Genomic DNA, 18,127 nt, shown 5'->3' on the forward strand with positions numbered 1-18,127 from the left:
CTCTTACCAGTCGCGTGTTCCTGGAGGAAGGTCATATACCAGTTACTCCGCCATTTTGCCTCTTTAGTGCACATGCTTGAGCCCAGTCGCCCAACTCCTGAGATCTTATCAGGAAGCTGCTGATGACCAGTTTACGGTTTTTCCTTTTTTTTTTTTTTTTTTTTTTTTTTTTTTTTTTGAGACAGAGTCTCGCTCTCTCGCCCAGGCTGGAGTGCAGTGGTGCGATCTCGGCTCACTGCAAGCTCCGCCTCCCGGGTTCTCGCCATTCAACTGCCTCAGCCTCCCGAGTAGCTGGGACCACAGGCGCCCGCCACCACGCCAGGCTAATTTTTTGTATTTTTAGTACAGACGGGGTTTCACCATGTTGGCCAGGATGGTCTGGATCTCCTGACCTCGTGATCCGCCCACGTCGGCCTCCCAAAGTGCTGGGATTACAGGCGTGAGCCACCACTCCCAGCCAAGGTTTTTCTATCTATTGGGAGACTGCTGTTCCCTAGTGCCAGCTGCAACCAATTATTACTTTAGAGAGACAATTAAAAACTGCCTGATCACCTGAAAGTCGCCTGACATTTCTGGTGGATGGGGAAGGGCCCTCTTAGCCTCCTCATGTCTGCCTGACTAGCTACTCTAACAGTAGTACTCATCTGTCATCTCCACCTAATATGTCATATATCTGTTTGTTTATCTTCCCACCCAACCCTGCCATTGTCTCCTTGGTGTCTACAACAGTGTCTGGCTTGTAGTAGGGACTCAATAAATATTAATTGAATGAATGTCTGGGCTTTAGAGTTAGACGGACCTAGTGGAAATCTCAGTTTTTCTGTTCCAGCTGTGAGTCCTGCAGCCAATGACATAACCTTGCTGGGCCACAGTTGTTTCTATATGAAATGGGAATAATAGTACTTACCTCATAGGATTGTTATGAAGACTAAATGAATACTGTATATCGTGCATAGACAAGCACCCAGCACATAGAAAGCACTCGTTAGAGGTAGCTGTCACTGTCCATCATTGTTATTATTACAATCCCTGTCATCATTATTTATTCACAGGCTGAGTCACATGGTCCCAGACCAGTGCCCCACCCCAGCCTCCTCAGCCTCTTCTCTCCAGCCAGAGGTGGGGCGGGTGATTCAGGTGGTGGCAGCCTGCCCTGTGAGTCAGCCCTGAGCCCCGGCCATGTTAGGGTCCCCTGGCACAGGCTGCCTTGGCCAAGGGGCCCTTGAGTTGAGTCATCAGGGCCGTGATTCCAGTGGGGGATACCTTGGCAATAGAGTTTGGCTGGTACAGCTTGCCCTCCCGGATCCTTCCAGGACTGGGCACCTGCCCCGTGGCACTGTCAAGACCTGCACTTTGCCAACTCAAGCCCATCTGTCACTGGAGTTTGCAAAAACCCACATGAGGAGAAGTGGGAAAGGGAAAAGACAGGAAAGAGAAAAGATAGGGAAAGAGAAAAGTTGCCTCCATCCTCTGCATTCAAACCAGGGCAAGTGGACAGGTCATGGGGTTCTGAATTCTCCAGACCCAGATTCACATCCTCATTCCTCCACTTACTAGCTGGGTGCCCTCAGGCAAGTTCTCCACATCTCTGAGCCTCATCCGTGAAATAGGAAGGACAACATCTCCCTCCCAAGATTGCCAAGAGGCTCTACTGAGTGGACATGCACTGTCTTCATATCCCTAATCTTTCACAAAGCCTTCTCAGATATATCCTACAGGGTTTCTGAACCTCAGTAACATTGTAAAGAGGAAGGAGGAATTGCCTCTCTCCCAATTTTCCTCCTAACTCCTCATTCCCTCACTTGCTCCAGGAAGGAGAGGGGCCAATCTAATCCTTCTTTCTTTTATTCATTCAACAGCTATTTATTAAGCACCTACTATGTGCTAGGTGCTCTGCTAAGCCCTGGGTAGAGAAGTCATAGTCTAGTGGAATAGGCAGACAATGCAAAAGCAAGCAAATAAATACATGAGTTAGAAGCTCAACTTGGTACTACTTGTTGAGAAGAAGAGATTGTTAAAAGAGAGAAAAACGCAGTAGAACTATCAGAGAAAAAACTTCTGACCTGGTGACACTTACACAAAACATATGAAAAGTGACAACAAGCCAGCCAGGCACAGAACAATGGAGAAAAACTTTCCAGGTAGAGAGAACAGCAGATGCAAAAGCCCAAAGGCAGGAAAGAGTTTGGGTTGTTTAGGAAGTGCCGGATCAGTAAGTTGGAGTGTCACGGACGAGGGCAGAGTGGCATGTGACAAGGCTGGGAAAGGTGCCGGGTGAACACGAGGCTCCCCTCCCAGTTCCCTTCTTCTTAGGATCACAGCCTTGCATTGCCTGTTTCTGCTGCCTAGAAAGAGTTGCTTCATAAATTATTTCCAGTTTTATGGTTGTTTACAGAGACAGGGCTTGTCTGGATACGTCATGGCCAGAGGCCCATCCAGTTGTTTTGAAGATTAACTGAGATAATACATGTAAACTGTGCAATACAGTTGCTGGCACATAGTTAATGCCCAATAAAAAGCAGGAAAGAGATCTTGAAAGAATGCGTGTGAAAATGAGATAAAGCCTCATGCCAGCACCCACTGTGAATTATTATTTTGCAGGTTAATCTCCATAATCATTACCAAGAAAATTCAGGCGGACTCCATCCCCTCACTGGGGAAGCCTTCTGCGCCCATGTCCCCTCCCCTTGTGAATCAAGGTCCCTCAGCCACGTGCCCATTGTGGTGCTGGTCACCCTCTATAGAATTATCTGTTCATGTATCTGCCTGTCCCGTGGACTGTGAACTCCTTCATGATAGGAATGGTACCTTAATAATCTTTTTAATACAGCATTTGAGCAACATTTTCTTTTCAGATATGCTTAAGGACTGTTCTAAAGAGCGAGCTTACTCTCACTAACTAACCCACCTTTGTATGCACTAAGAACATGGTCCTGATGCATCTGTCTTGAACAGAGTTTATACCATCTTAAAAAGTGTGATCTTTTAATTTTCCTAAAATGTGGACTTTTTTAAAGTATAGATTGCCGGGCGCGGTGGCTCACGCCTGTAATCCCAGCACTTTGGGAGGCCGAGGCGCGTGGATCACAAGGTCAGGAGATCGAGACCATCCTGGCTAACACGGTGAAACCCCGTCTCTACTAAAAATGCAAAAAACTAGCCGGGCGTGGCAGCGGGCGCCTGTAGTCCCAGCTACTCGGGAGGCTGAGGCAGGAGAATGGCGTGAACCCTGGAGGCGGAGCTTGCAGTGAGCCGAGATCGCGCCACTGCACTCCAGCCTGGGCGACAGAGCAAGACTCCGTCTCAAAAAAATAAAATAAAATAAAATAAAAAATAAAGTATAGATTGACTAGGCTGGGTGCAGTGACTCACACTGTAATCCCAATACTTTAGGAGGTCAAGGCAGAAGGACCATTCAAGGCCAGGAGTTCGAGACCATCCTGGGCAACACAGCAAGATCCCATCTCTTAAAAAAAAAGATACAAGAAAACTATAGAATAGGTCATGGGGTATACCTCCTCCCCCCACCCGCCCCCATAGGTTTCTCAGACCTATGTTTTACATGAGGAGCAGTCAGGCTTTTTTCCCCAGAACATTCCACCAGAGACTTCTGTTATTTACTGTTAGGGGGGAACTCCAAAAGCCATCACATTAGGGCTCCAGTTCCCAAACTCTACACTGAGAAGTCCTGGAGCACCACAGACTCATGGGGGTAGCACAATATACTTTTTAATTTTCAAGGGAAACATAGCAGTTCTCAGCGTCTGTCAGACGCCATGCAAATTAACGGCCGAACTAGTTTCATTTCTAAATTAGATCATATGTTTCCTTCAGTGATGTTGCATCTTTGTGAAGCTGAGTTTTTGGTGATGGTTGTGCCAAAAACTAAGTACCATGTGAAAATCATGTGGGAGAGAAAATGAGGAAAATGGTGTCCAGTCTGATTCTAAGGTTCAGGAATTTGTACACTGCCCAGCAAGCACCCACATCCCATTAGTAAGTAATTGTAGTTATTTAGGAATGAAATAAAAACATTCTGTACTTTTTTCAAATGGTTACTAAATCGTTAGTATGTAAACACTTACGAAGCTATTTCACTCGAACTACTTAATACATGAATCTGCTTAGTACTTCTTTGGCCCTAAGAATGCCGTGAAAAAATTCTTGAGATGGTCACCATAAACCAAGAAGGCTTGGGAACCTCTGCTTTAGGGTTTTTGCAAGTCCCCGTTGCTTTTTCTGAGTCTTTGACGGTGAACTCGGGAATTGATTCTGAGCGAAACTCTTTGAGCATGACCTGGTATTAATATTAGTCACACAGAACTTATACTTAATTCTGTCTTGAGAGTCTGGGACATGCAGGCTGGTTAAGAATTTCCGGGGAGGTAAAACAGAGATTTAGTCCATCCCTCTTGACCCCATCCGACTAGTTTCTTAATGAGCTGATACCACTTTGGAATGAGCTGGATGCATGCCTTCCTGTTATAAAAACAGGAAAACAAGCATCCATTTGTGTGCCTGGGTTATGGTTTTATTATCTCCAACTAGGAGTGGCCTGAACATCCAGTTGGCCCTGCCAGCTAGTTTTTGCCAGAAAGAAAGGCCACAGAGTGACTGTTCTGAACCTATGGTGATTATTTTTGGTATGTGTTCTGCTGACTTTTCGCTGATTTGTAAATAACCTGGTTCAGTAAATTACCTCATGCAGTTATCTTTATTTAAAAAAAAAAAACCAGTATGTCCTGGCCATCACACCAGGAGGGAGCATGCTCCAAGCTGGGCCTTCTCTGGAGACTTGCTGGAGAGAAACTCAGCAGGGTGAGCAACTGGTCACGGTTGCCTTAAATGTTTTCTGGGTGATTGAAATAGGGCAATAAGCTTCAGTTGCTCATGTGTCTCTGTATCAGGATTGATTCCAAATCACTTTCTGGGAAGGATCTTGGCCTCACTCCTTGTATTCCTCTCTCAGGAGAGATGAGATGCCCCCTCTTCAAGCATTATTCCCTATTAGCCCTCAGCTTTCACAAAAAGATGTTAAGACCCAGTTTTCTGTTAAAGCTTGTGAGTTTCAGCATCAACCTCAGGGCTATTGCACCTCCTTTTTTCCTCTGCCTAGACTCTCTTCCCTCTACAGTTCTCATGACTGGCCCCTTCATTCATTCTTTCAGCAATTATTTATAGAGGACCTACTATGTGCCAGGCCCTATGCTGAGTGCTAGGGGTATAAGAAGGAATAATAATGATAGTTATAACATTTATTCAGCATTCATGATGAGCCAGGTGCTCTTTTAGTGCATTTACGTGTAGTATCTCATTGAAGGCTCAACAGCAATCCAGTGTTCAAGTTATCCACATTTTATTGATGAGGAAAGTGAGACACAGAGAGGTTAAGTAAGTTACCCAAGGGTATGCAGCAAATAAGTGATGGAGTTGAGATTTGAGCTTGCATTTTTTTTTTCTCAGCAAGGCAATTTTACTTCTATAGAAGGGTGCATCTCGCAGATGGAGCAATGGTGAGAGCACACCAGACAAAGGAGGGAAAGGGGGTCTTATTCCTAATGCAGCTAGTTCCTACTGCTGTGTCTTTCCTCTGTTGGCTAGGGTTGGACCACACAACCTAAGAATTAGGAACTAAGCTAATTCCGATTGGCTATTTTAAAGAGAGCAGGAGTACAACCCAGAGTGGTGGGGTGAGTAGTTTGGCGGGAAGGACAGTTACAGAGCAGGTGACTAAGGATGCCTAAGGACAGAGAGCTTGCATTTTTAAACACCCCTCCCTATAGAGGAGGATGCCTCCCTAGCAAGACACTGAAGGTTCCTAGTCTTATGGGCTTATATTTTAGTGAAGGAGAAAGGCAGTAAATATATTAACAGACAGGTAATTTCAGAGAGGTGAAAGTGGTAACAAAAATGATAATAAATCAGGAGATTTCAGTAGAGACCTCCCAGAGCAGACAGGGAGGAGTGGCCACTGTATATCAGGTACTTGGAAAAAGCCCCTGTGGAGGGATCATCTGGGCTGAAACCTGAAGCAACTAGCCATGGACAATATTCAGGAAAATTGTTCCAAGCAGCAGGAATAGCAAGTGCAAAGGCACTGAGGCAGGACCAAGTTTGGCTGAATGCAAAAGAGAGATGGCCAGACACCATCTCTCCAACCTGGGCTGCACACATCTGCCTGCAGAGCTTCAACAGACACTGGTACCTCTAAAGATTTTGAGGAAATCAGCCTGAAATTTGGCCTGGGCAAGGGGAATTTTCAAAGGAGATGATGGCCGTGGTCCAGTGAGGGATGGTGATGGTGTGGACCAGGGTGGTGACAGTGGAGGTGGTGATGTCTCTCCTTCAGCTGCTGCTCCCCCATGTACGATTTTTAAGTGGCTAAAAGCCAGCCTTTCTCCCATACAACCCAACTATAGTCCACAGGAAGCATTTGCATTCTGGGCCTGGATAAACTCTGGGATGTGGGCTAACCCCAAAGGCTGGGATCCTCACCTACAGATGCCCTAGGGATCAGTACCAGTCCACCAGGCCCCACCTCACTGGGTGTCCCATAGACTCTCTTACCAGACCTATCCACCAAAAGGCCAGAGTAGGCTGGCACAACATTTTCTAAAGAAACCACCATTTCAAAAAACTTCCCTTATCTCCAGCAACCTAACCTTGTTATATAAACATGGGTGAGTTGGCTAGGTCTTGACTATAGCAGTCTCTCATAGCACACTTTGGGAAATAGCAACTTTGTCTTCTTGATTCATCTCAGACTGAGACAGAATGAGACCAATTTTCTATCACCTTACATTATTATATTTATAGAATATTTCCAAACAAGTACAAAGAAATCTTATCACTAGGAGGCTTGAAGTTTAGAGTAAGACATAATTTTTTTTCCAGATTTCCTTTTTATATATTTTACCTTTTTTGCCATGTCTATATATAATTTTTTCAAGTAAATAATAAGCTTTATTTAAAAATGGATCAAAGTGATCACTGCATTGCATTTATTGGCCATCTGCAAACTGCTTCCTTTGAATAATGCTTTAAGAAGAGGACATGAAGACATGAGATGCTGTGGACTGAATTGTGTCCCCCATAAAGCCCATATGTTGGAACCTTAATCCCTAAAGTGATGGGATTTGGAGATGGGATCTATGGGAGGTAATTAGGTTTAGATGAGGTCACGATGGTGGGGCCCTCATGATGGGATGAGGGTCCTTATAAGAAGAGATACCAGAGAGCTTGCTCACTCTCTCTCTCTGGCACATGAGGACACAGCAAGAAGGCAGCAGTCTGCAAGCCAGGCAGAGAGCCCTCGCCAGAACCTGACCATGCCAGCATCTTGATCTAGGACTTCCCAGTCTCCAGAACTGTGGGAAATAAATGTCTGTTGTTTAAGCCGCCTAGTCTCTGGTACTTTGTGATAGTAGCTTCAGTAGAGTAAGACAGAAGCCTAACTAAGTGACATTATAGGAAACAGCCAATCATCAGAGAGCACTGTTGAGGCTTACATTTGTTACATATCACAGTGTCCTCTATAGGAGGAGCTCAGGAGAAAACCCATACAATTTTATTGCAAGAATGGGTTGTAATTCTCTTAGATACCTTGTGCTTTTTCCTCTTAGGGAGACTGAATCATATTACTGATCAAAGTTTCTTTTCTTCAACAGACACACAAAAAGGGGTCACATCTATATCCAGACATAACCACTGTTAACTCCAGTCTAAGTACAATTTTATGTCCTCATCTTTGTTTTTCTCCTTTAGTCCTGCTTGTTTTTAACCTTTTATTATGAAAAGTTTCAAATATACACAAAAGAAGAGAAAATGGTAAACTGGAACCCCATGTACATTTTAGCTCACACTAAAAAAAAATAAATAAATAATAAATAAATAAATAAATAAACCTTTGACTCAACTTCAGTCATTATCCACTGATGGTCAATTTTGTTCTATGTGCATCTCAAATCTTCCTCTCAAACACCTCTGGATACTTTTTTCAGATCTAATTCTCATGCTATAAAATTCACCCTTCTAAAGTGTTTTCAGTTTTTTTTAAATTGATTAATTTATTTTTTCGAAACGGAGTCTCGCTCTGTCACCCAGGCTGGAGTGCAGTGGTGCGATCTCAGCCCACTGCAACCTCCGCCTCCTGAGTTCAAGCGATTCTTCTGACTCAGCCTCCTAAGTAGCTGGAATTACAGGCACCCGCCACCACGCTCAGCTAATTTTTGTATTTTTAGTAGGGGTGGAGTTTCACCATGTTAGCCAGACTGGTCTCCAACTCCTAACCTCGTGATCCACCCACCTCGGCCTCCCAAAGTGCTGGGATTACAGGCGTGAGCCACCGCACCCGGCCTTCAGTGTTTTTAGACTATCTACAAGGTGGAACCATCACCACCATATAATTCTAGCACATTTTCATCATCCCATGCCAATTAGCAGTGACTACCCATTCCTCTCCCCCAAGTCCTTGGCAGTTGCTCCTCTGCTTCCTCTCTCTATACATCACTGGAATATTTTAAAGCAAATCTCAGATATCAAGTCATTTCACCCATAAATTTTACAGTGAGTATTTCTAACACATAAAAGCTTCTTTTTTTTTTGGTCTCTAATGTAGCCAAAGACCTAAAAACATAATAATAATTATTTAATATCATCTAGTATATCATCAGTGTTGAATAGCCTCCTGTTAATTGATGTGTTCCATTGTATGCAGACAAGGCCTTCATATTCACGTGGTTAGTATGATATAAGCCTCTCATGATGTATAACAGTTCCCTTTCCTCTGTTTTTTTTTTTTTTTTCTTGTCATTTATTTATTGGTGGGGGAGACCATTTTTCCTGTAGAATTTCCCACACGCTCATTTGGCCAATGGCAGCTCCATGTTGTTCCTCTATCACCTGCCTTCCCTGTAAACTAGTAGTTAAATGCAGAGATTTTTATCTGAATCAGGTTCTGGATTCTGGCAAGAATACTTCCCTAGTGCAGGGTGGGGGTAGGGGCTATTATCTTGCATCACATCTGACTGACAAGTCTCTCTGCTGAGATGTTAAGATTGGTCCTTGAGCTCAGGTATCGTCTGCCTGATCCACACATTATCACGTTTCCCATCAGCCTTTCCCCAGTGGCCCTGGTATTGATCAGCATTGCCTCAATCTGTTACTGCATTAGGGGCTGCAGAAGGATGATGTTCTAATTCTCTTGCTTTTGCATTTAGTAGCTAGAAATCATCAAAGAGAACTGTTTCACTGTTACTTAGTCATCTTTTTGGAATAATCAGATAGTGTCTTAGCATCCTCCAAAGATAACCAATGACCTTTTTGTCATTGGTTATTAACAATTTAATATATTTCAATCTATTGAAGTCACTATTTTTTCTGATACTTAAGTTATCCCATCTTTGGCTAATGGGAGCCCTTCTGAGTTGATTTATATGTCTTCTTAACATGGTAGCTTTCCTTTTACTAGCATGATAAGATGTTTTGAACTCATCTTGTACATTTTCTGCCCAAACCTGGAATCAGTCATTTCTCCAAGGAGTCATGGAAGTCTTTCAATAACATAATGGTTTTTAGAGACCACATCTGGATGCTAAATACGTTTATTCTTATTTTTTTGGCCTTTCTGGGCCTTTTTGGCAGACACAGGAAAAAATGTATATATGTTTTTAGGAGAAAAATGCATCATAAATTCATCCTGATATCTTGAATTCAAATCTTAGATTACAACACTTATTTATTTTATTTTGAAATTGTATCCCTTTTCTCTTACATTTAAAAATATTGGGTCCTAATAGCATTATTACTATTATAATGGCTTTAAAATAGCAATACCATTATTATTACTAACAAGTTGAATAAAATTTTATATTTCTTAGCAGTTTTTAAAAATCTTTTGGATATTTTCTGCTAGGGATATATAGTTACTGTTGTGTTGATTTTTTTTTTTTAATCTGGTTAAACATGTGCCAATTACTGATCAAGCTGTTAAGAAATAAATTCTAGGCCGGGCGTGGTGGCTCAAGCCTGTAATCCCAGCACTTTGGGAGGCCGAGACCGGCGGATCACGAAGTCAGGAGATCGAGACCATCCTGGCTAACACGGTGAAACCCCGCCTCTACTAAAAAATACAAAAAACTAGCCGGGCAAGGTGGCGGGCGCCTGTAGTCCCAGCTACTCGGGAGGCTGAGAAAGGAGAATGGCGTAAACCTGGGAGGCGGAGCTTGCAGTGAGCTGAGATCCGGCCACTGCACTCCAGCCTGGGCGACAGAGCAAGACTCCGTCTCAAAAAAAAAAAAAAAAAAAAAAAGAAATAAATTCTAGTGTGAAGGACAGTCAGGTAAGTATATCATAATACTGTGGGTTATAAGTAATAGTAAGAAATTATTTATCTAAGAAATGGAATAGCACAGAGATCCACATTCTCAGCTTTCTGTTACAAAGTCTCTTGAAATAATTCCTCTCTGTAAGTTTAAGCCACCAGCTTGATATATTGTTAGACTGAATAACTTTATTTTGTTTTCTATTTGCAGGAAATTCTTTTCTCCAGTTGATTTATTTTGTTTTATAGTTAATAACCACTTTTGCTTGCTTCCAAAGTCAAAATTATAAAAACAAGATATATACAGTGAAGACTAGCTTCCATCCCCATCATCTCCTGCTTCCCTTCCCTCTATAGGTAACATTCTCATTTGTTTTTGGTTCATTCCTTCATTGCATTTTTTTTTTGAGATAGAGTCTCGCTCTGTTGCCCAGGCTGGAGTACAAAGGTGCAATCTCAGCTCACTGCAACCTCCGCCTCCCAGGTTCACACAATTCTCTTCCCTCAGCCTTCCAAGTACAGGTGCACACAACCATGCCCAGCTAATTTTTGTATTTTTAGTACAGACTGAGTTTCACTATGCTGGCCAGGCTGGTCTCAAATTCCTGTCCTCAAGTGATCCACCCACTTTGGCCTCTCAAAATGCTGGGATTACAGGCGTGAGCCACCACACCCAGCCTGTATTTTTTAATCAAATATGTGCATTGCCCTGCCCATAAAAAAATTCTTGATAAAAGTTTGCATGTTGGCTGGGCATGGTGGCTCATGCCTGTTATCCCAGCACTTTGGGAGGCCAAGACTGGAGAATTGCTTGAGCCCAGCAGTTTGAGACCAGCCTGGGCAACTTGGTGAGATCCTGTCTCTACAAAAAATAAAAAATTAGCCAGATATGGTGGCACATGCCTGTAGTCTCAGCTACTGGGGAGGCTGAGGCAGGAGAATTGCTTGAGCCCAGGATGTTGAAGCTACAGTAAGCCGTGATCATGCCACTGCATTCCAGCCTGGGTGACAGAGGGAGACTCTGTCTCAAAAATAAAAATAAAAATAAGGATTGCATGTTATCCTCATTATTCTGCACCCTACTTTTTTCACTCCATAGCAGTATGTAGACCCTCCTCATTGCCTTCTCGTGACTGCAAAGCATTCGATTGTATTCATGCAGCACCATGGATGCAGCTGTCCCCTGCTGAGGAACATGTGGGACAGCGGTCAATGCACCATCCCGGTGGCAGTCTGCCCTAGATACCTTCTTATCCCAAATGCCTCCTCTGGCCAGAGGACCATCCCAACATCCCTCCAGCTCCATCCACACCTCTAGGCCGCCCACCCCTGTCTTCAGGATCTCATCTAACTCCATCCTGTCCTCAAGGCTTATGGTGGAGCTATAAACCTCTGAGAGTACAGAATATGGCCCAATTGTTGACAAAAAACTTTCTTTTTTTTTTTCTTTTTTTTTTTTTTTTTGTTTTTGAGACGGAGTCTGGCTCTGTCACCCAGGCTGGAGTGCAGGAGCACGATCTTGGCTCACTGCAAGCTCCACCTCCTGGGTTCACGCCATTCTCCTGCCTCAGCCTCCCGAGTAGCTGGGACCACAGGCACCCGCCACCTCGCCCGGCTAGTTTTTTTGTAGTTTTAGTAGAGACGGGATTTCACCATGTTAGCAATAAAGTGGGATGAAGGGAGTGAGGAGAGCTGGGTGGGAGGAGCGACCTCACCTAGAGTAGCTGGGGAAGACAGGTCTGAGATGCTGATGCCGGACAGGATCCTGAATTAAGAGAGAGGTGAGCCGTGCAGGCTACGAACAGCACGTGCAAAGGCCCTGAGGCAGGAATATGTCAGGTGGATTCTGGATAGAGGGAGGGGACAGTCTTATCTGATCTCTGCTGACGAAACCATACCTGGAGTCTGTTGTGTAATTCTGGGTACCACATAGTTTAAGAGATTGTCAAATGTGGGCATTTCAAGATGGTGAAGGGCCTGGAAGCAGCTCGTATTAGGAATGGGTTAGGGAAAGAATGACTTGTGCACACCTGGGTGGTCCATTCAAGTGGATGAAGTGCAGACACAAGGCAGAGGGCTAAGACTTGCTCTACAGGATAATGAGGGCCACTCATTCATTCCTGGTGCGATATACAGCAAAACAGGTTAGAGGTTCCCTAAAGGGGAATGAGCTGCCTTGCCTGATAGTAAGTTTCCTGCTACTGGAGATATTCAAGCAAATAGCAGACAGTCTACTAAGTATGTGGATGACTTCCCCATCCCGGGTTGGATTTTGAAATTTGGAACAGGAGACCTCTGAGCTGAAACCCATTCAGAAGATTTGGAATTGCATCCTGACTCCTCTCTCCAGTTTCTCTGCCTCTGTCTCCACTCTCCCTCCTTGCTCAGCCTCAGGACAGAGCATACATGCCTGCATACACACACACATACACACATGTGTGCACACAAGCACACAAGAGGGTAAAGCAATTCAGAAAGCAGGAGAGGAGAAGAGTGTGAGAACCTGAATGGGGAAACCATGAGGGGAAGGAGGCAGGAACGACAGAGAGGAAGGAATGAAGAAGAAATGAGAAGCAGGAGAAGAATGGCGACATTGAAAAGAGGTCAGGAAAACTGAAGGAGACAGAGTAGGAGGTGGAAGGGAGAGGCTGGAAAAAGATAAGACAAGAAGTAAGCAACAAGGAAAAATCAAGGAGGAAAGAGGTGCAAGAGGAAGACAGATGACATTAAAAGTAACAGGAAGAGTGGCCGGGCATGGTGGCTCATGCCTACAATCCCAGCACTTTGGGAGGCCAAGGTGGGAGGATCACCTGAACCTAGGAGTTCGAGACCAGCCTGGGCAAGATGGGGAAACTCCACTTCTACAAAAAATACGAAAAAGAAAAAATAGTCAGGTGTGATGTCATGCGCCTATAGTCCCAGCCACTCAGGAGGCTGGGGTGGAGGATTGCTTGAACCTGGGAGGCAGAGGTTGCAGTGAGCCCTGATTGCACCACTGCGCTCCAGCTTAGGTGACAGAGCAAGAGTCTGTCTCAAAAAAAAAAAAAAGTAAGAGAGAAGGCAAGGAGTGAGGAAAGGGGAGAAAGGGGAGGGAGGAGACAGTGAGAAGGCAAGGAAGGAAGAGAAAGGAGAGAGAGAAGGCAAGAGGAGATAAGAGAAGGGAGAAGAGGGGCGAGGGAGGCTAGGGTGTGGGTGGGTCTGTTTTGGAGAGTTCACAGTGGCCCCATCATAGCCCCTGGGCAGCGAATGGGTAATCTTGAATCACAGCTCATTGAGGGCTTCCTGTTTTCAGTTTGTCTTTGTGAACCCTTGGAGGGATTTCCAGCCAGTAAATAAAGCAGAGTGCCAAGACTCCCTGCCCAGGCCAGCAGCCATTTCACCATCCTCAGGACTGTGTCCCCAGTGCCCTCTCACCCCAACTACCCTCTCTGGCCTGAGGACCATCCCAGAGTCCTCTCCAGCACCCACCCACCCAGGTTCCAGACCACCTGCCCCCTTCGCCAGAATCCCGGAATCCTTACGGTTCTCAAGAACTTGTGAGGAAGGCAGAAAGCCTCAGAGAACGCAGCACCCACCCAAGAATGCACGGAAATATCCACCTTGTAAAAGACAAGTTTCCTTGAAACACAGTTTCTTTGTCTTTTTGTAGAACTCCCTTGTTTTTCCTTCCAGTTTCTTGCCCCCCTCCCAAATTATAAGCAGGTCTTGATCCAGCCTTCTTAAATTCAATCCAGAAAACTCGTGTAGAGCATGTGCAATGTGCCTGGCACCAGTGCAATAGCTGGGGACAGCACTCGTCTGTCCTCAAGAAGCTCACAGTCTAACGGGGAGACAGAAATGGTGGTTCCAGGGGTAGAATCAGTTTTTTATTGCCCAGGTGTCATACAATGTGGGAGGCCCTCCGTAACGAAAAAGAACATAAAATCAGCTGGATGTGGTGGCACCTGTAGTCCCAGCCACTCAAGTGGCTGAGGTGGGAGGAATGCTTGAGCCCAGAAGTTCAAGGCTGCAGTAAGTCATGACTGCACCACTGCACTCCAGCCTGGGTGACAGAGTGAGACCCCGTCTCTTTAAAAAAAATAAATAAATATAAATATAAAATAAAATAAAAAGGAACATTTCGCCAGGGCCTTTCCTGAAGCTTTGAAATGCCTTTGTATAAGAGACCTGGGCTCACACCTGTAATCCCAACACTTCAGGAGACTGAGGTGGGTGGATCACTTGAGGTCAGGAGTTCAAGACCAGCCTGGCCAATATGGTGAAACCCCATCTGTACTAAAAATACAACAATTAGCCAGGCACGGTGGCACACACCTGTAGTCCCAGCTACTTGGGAGGCTGAAGCAATAGAATCGCTTGAACTCAGGAGGCAGAGGTTGCAGTGAGCCAAGATTGCACCATTGCACTCCAGCCTGGGCAACAGAGTAAGAGAGACTCTGTCTCAAAAAAAAAAAAAAAAGAGAGAGAGAGAGAGAGAGACCTGGGTTCCATGCTCACTGTTGGAGAGAACAGAATGGGACCCCAATGCACAACCACTCAAACAAAGACAGAAGAGAAGGGTTCCCGGAGGGTGGCTGCCCACTCCGGAATTAAACCACTATCTCTCTGCTTTCTCCCTTTGCTCTCTTTGTCTGCTCTGTGAAAGAATGCATGATGCATTCCACAAAAATTTACTTCGGGCTTATATAATAATTGGGATACATTTCAGCTGCCATAACAAAGACTTACAATGGTGTAAACAAACTAGGACTTTCTTTCCCTGCTCTGCACAAAAGCAGCCCAGGGCTGGCGTGGAACCACCATGGTTTCATGGCCATGGGCTTCTTCCATCTTATGGATCATCCATCCCTGGTGTATTGCCCTCAGCTACACTGTCAAAGATGGTCCACACTCCAGCCAGCAAGGAGAGAGAAGTGGGGAGTAGAAAGCCCTCCCCTGCCCTTTAACGGCACAGCCTGGAAGTTCGTACACCTCTTCCGCTAACATCTTGTTGGCCAAAATGTGGCCACACAGTGGTATGAAGATGCCAGGGAAAGGAGAGAGAGTAAAGTGTACCCTGGGTGGACACATGCCCCCCATATCAGGGTGTATCATGACTGTAAAGCAAGAAAATGATGCTGTGGGCAGCTAGACACCTCCAAGGTAGCCTGCTCTGTGCTCAGGGCTGTCTAGGAAACCAAGGTGCTAAAGAAGTTCTGGTTCTTCCCAAAGCCACCAAGGACAGAAATGTGAATTAAACAAGCCGTCCCTGCAAACGCTCACCCGATTCTGTCATTTTGGCAATTCCAATTCTCTCCACCTGACCCTGGATTCTGGCAGAGATGAAACCCCAGGACCATCAGAGGGGCACTGGAGAAAAAGGTGGCAACATAGACTGTGACGAAGTTGCCAGAAAGGAAGGGTGAGAACTGGGAAAACAGTGGTATGGAAATCATATTACCCAAAGTTCAGCAATCTCAGGTGCTACAGAGGGTCAATGCAGGGCAAGGACCAGAGGCATTCTATGGGATTTGCCAAAGAGGGGACCAAATCAGTCGCAGGGGAATGGTAGGGAGTGAAACCTAGAGGAAGTGGGTTGAAGGGCAAGTGGGGAATGAAGATGTAGAGAGAGACAGTGGAGACTGAGGTTCTGAAAAGCAGGAACGTGTTGAGAATGGTGGATTCTTGATCACGTTAATCCAAAGCATAAAGAATCGGTGAAAAGCAAGAGACTAAAAATAATGAGCAGAAATGTCATTTGGCTGCTTTAACGAAGACCCACATAATAGGGGCCAGGTGCAGTGGCCAAAGTGTGTAATCCCAGCACTTTGGAAGGTCGAGGTGGAAAGATCGCTTGAACCCAGGAGTTGGAGACCAGAGTGGTCAACATAGTGAGGCCCTGTTTCTACAAATAATCAAAAATTAGCCAGGTGTGGTGGTGCACACCTGTAGTCCCAGCTACTCGGCAGGCTGAGGCAGGAGAATTGCTTGAGCTCAGGAAGTCAAGGCTGCAGTGAGCCATGGTCACGCCACAGCACTCAGCTTGAGTAACATATTGAGACCCTGTCTCAGAAAAAAAAAAAAAAAAGACCCAGAGAACAGTGGCTTAAACAAGATTAAAGTTTCTTTCTCTCCCATGTAAGAGTCCGAGTCGAGGGCTGATAGCGAGCTTCACACTGCTAGTGACCCAGGTCCTTCCAACTTTCTACTCAGCCATCCTCAACATGCGGTTTCCACCTCATGGCCCAAGATGGCTGCTGCTGCTCATACCATCATGTTCACATTCCTAGCCAGAGCAAAGAAGGAAAAAGGACGGGGAAGATTATCTTCATCTTCAGGGCACCACCCAGAGGTTGCTCATATCACGGCTACCCAGTTTTCATTGGCCAGAGCTTGGAGACTTGGGCACATCTAACTGCACGAGAGACTGCAGCAAAGTAATCTCTGGCTGAGGAGATCAGGTGCCCAGCTAAAACCAAGGGCTTAGAAGACCCAGAACAAAGGGAGGAGGCACCACCACCGCTGCAGCTGGGAGGAAGAAGGTGGGGTAGCTGAGTTTGAAAAGGGCTGGAAAATAGGGAACTCTTGCCTGGTCATGTTTATTTTCTCTGCAAATTGAGACTTGGAGTCATCACTCGGAGAGCCAAGAAGAGAGACGGCTTGTCCAGCCTCTCTCCTGTTGCTGTTTGTGTCCGTTATGGTAGAACAGGCAGGCACCTATACACAGACCCCTGAGATGGTTCAAGGAAAAGCTGTGCCTTCGGAGTCCAGAGTTTCAAGCCTAGCTCTGGGCTCAGCTGCTTTACAACCTTGAGCAAGTCAAGAGATCTCAGTTTCCTTATCTGTTAAGTGACCACAACAGTGCCCAGCCTGCCCACAATCCTGTTTGGACCCCACGGAGAGCTGTAAATACCCTGCGTAAGCATCGCAGCTGGGCAAATGTGAGTGGGCATTCTTGTGGGAGGGACAGAGTCGCCGAGTCAGTGCTGAGCCTCGAAGGGCAGGCAGAAAAGGGCTGAGAGGGAGATAGGAAGGACGTGAGATGGGGTGTGGCCGAGACCAACCCCACGCAGACCGCCCAGCGCCCAGCCACTCCACAGGGCTCTGCCCATCTCCGACCCAGCATCAGAACTCCTCTGCTGTCGGGGTGAGGGTGACAGGGAAGAAGGGAGCCACTTCTGAACAAGCAGGGCTCCCACGGCCAGTGGGAGGGAGCAACTGGCCCAGCTGTCCACAGCCGCTGGGAGTCAGCCTCTGTTCTGTCTTAAGATCACTATCACGGAGCCTTGGCCTCGTCCTCTGCGCTTGGCCTTAGAAGCTCTCCTGGGACCTCTCCCCAAGCCCGGGACACCTCTCTGTGTTCCTGGCTCAGCCCAGTCAACAGTGTGAGTTTCTCTCCCAGCCTCTGGCCTAGCAAAGCCAGCCTCTCCAGTGTGTGGCTGTGTGTGCGCGCACACACACACACACAAACACCACATACTACACACCACATGTACAACACACAGCACACACAGCAAACACACCACACACATCACACACCACACACATCACACACCACACACATCACACACACAAACAAGCACCACATACTACACACCACATGTACAACACACACCACACACAGCAAACACACCACACACATCACACACACACACAAACACCACATACTACACACCACATGTACAACACACAGCACACACAGCAAGCACACCACACACATCACACACACACACAAACACCACATACTACACACCACATGTACAACACACAGCACACACAGCAAGCACACCACACACATCACACACACACACAAACACCACATACTAC

General features: G+C 45.8%; 1 protein-coding gene across 4 annotated transcripts in view; it reads left to right on the forward strand.

Moving 5' to 3' along the window:
* The window catches only part of SYN3 (synapsin III), a 553,834-nt gene that overhangs the window by 501,752 nt on the left and 33,955 nt on the right, over positions 1-18,127 (forward strand).

The sequence above is a fragment of the Macaca mulatta genome, chromosome 10 (genome assembly GCF_049350105.2).
Source record: "Macaca mulatta isolate MMU2019108-1 chromosome 10, T2T-MMU8v2.0, whole genome shotgun sequence".
NCBI classification, from domain to species: domain Eukaryota; kingdom Metazoa; phylum Chordata; class Mammalia; order Primates; family Cercopithecidae; genus Macaca; species Macaca mulatta.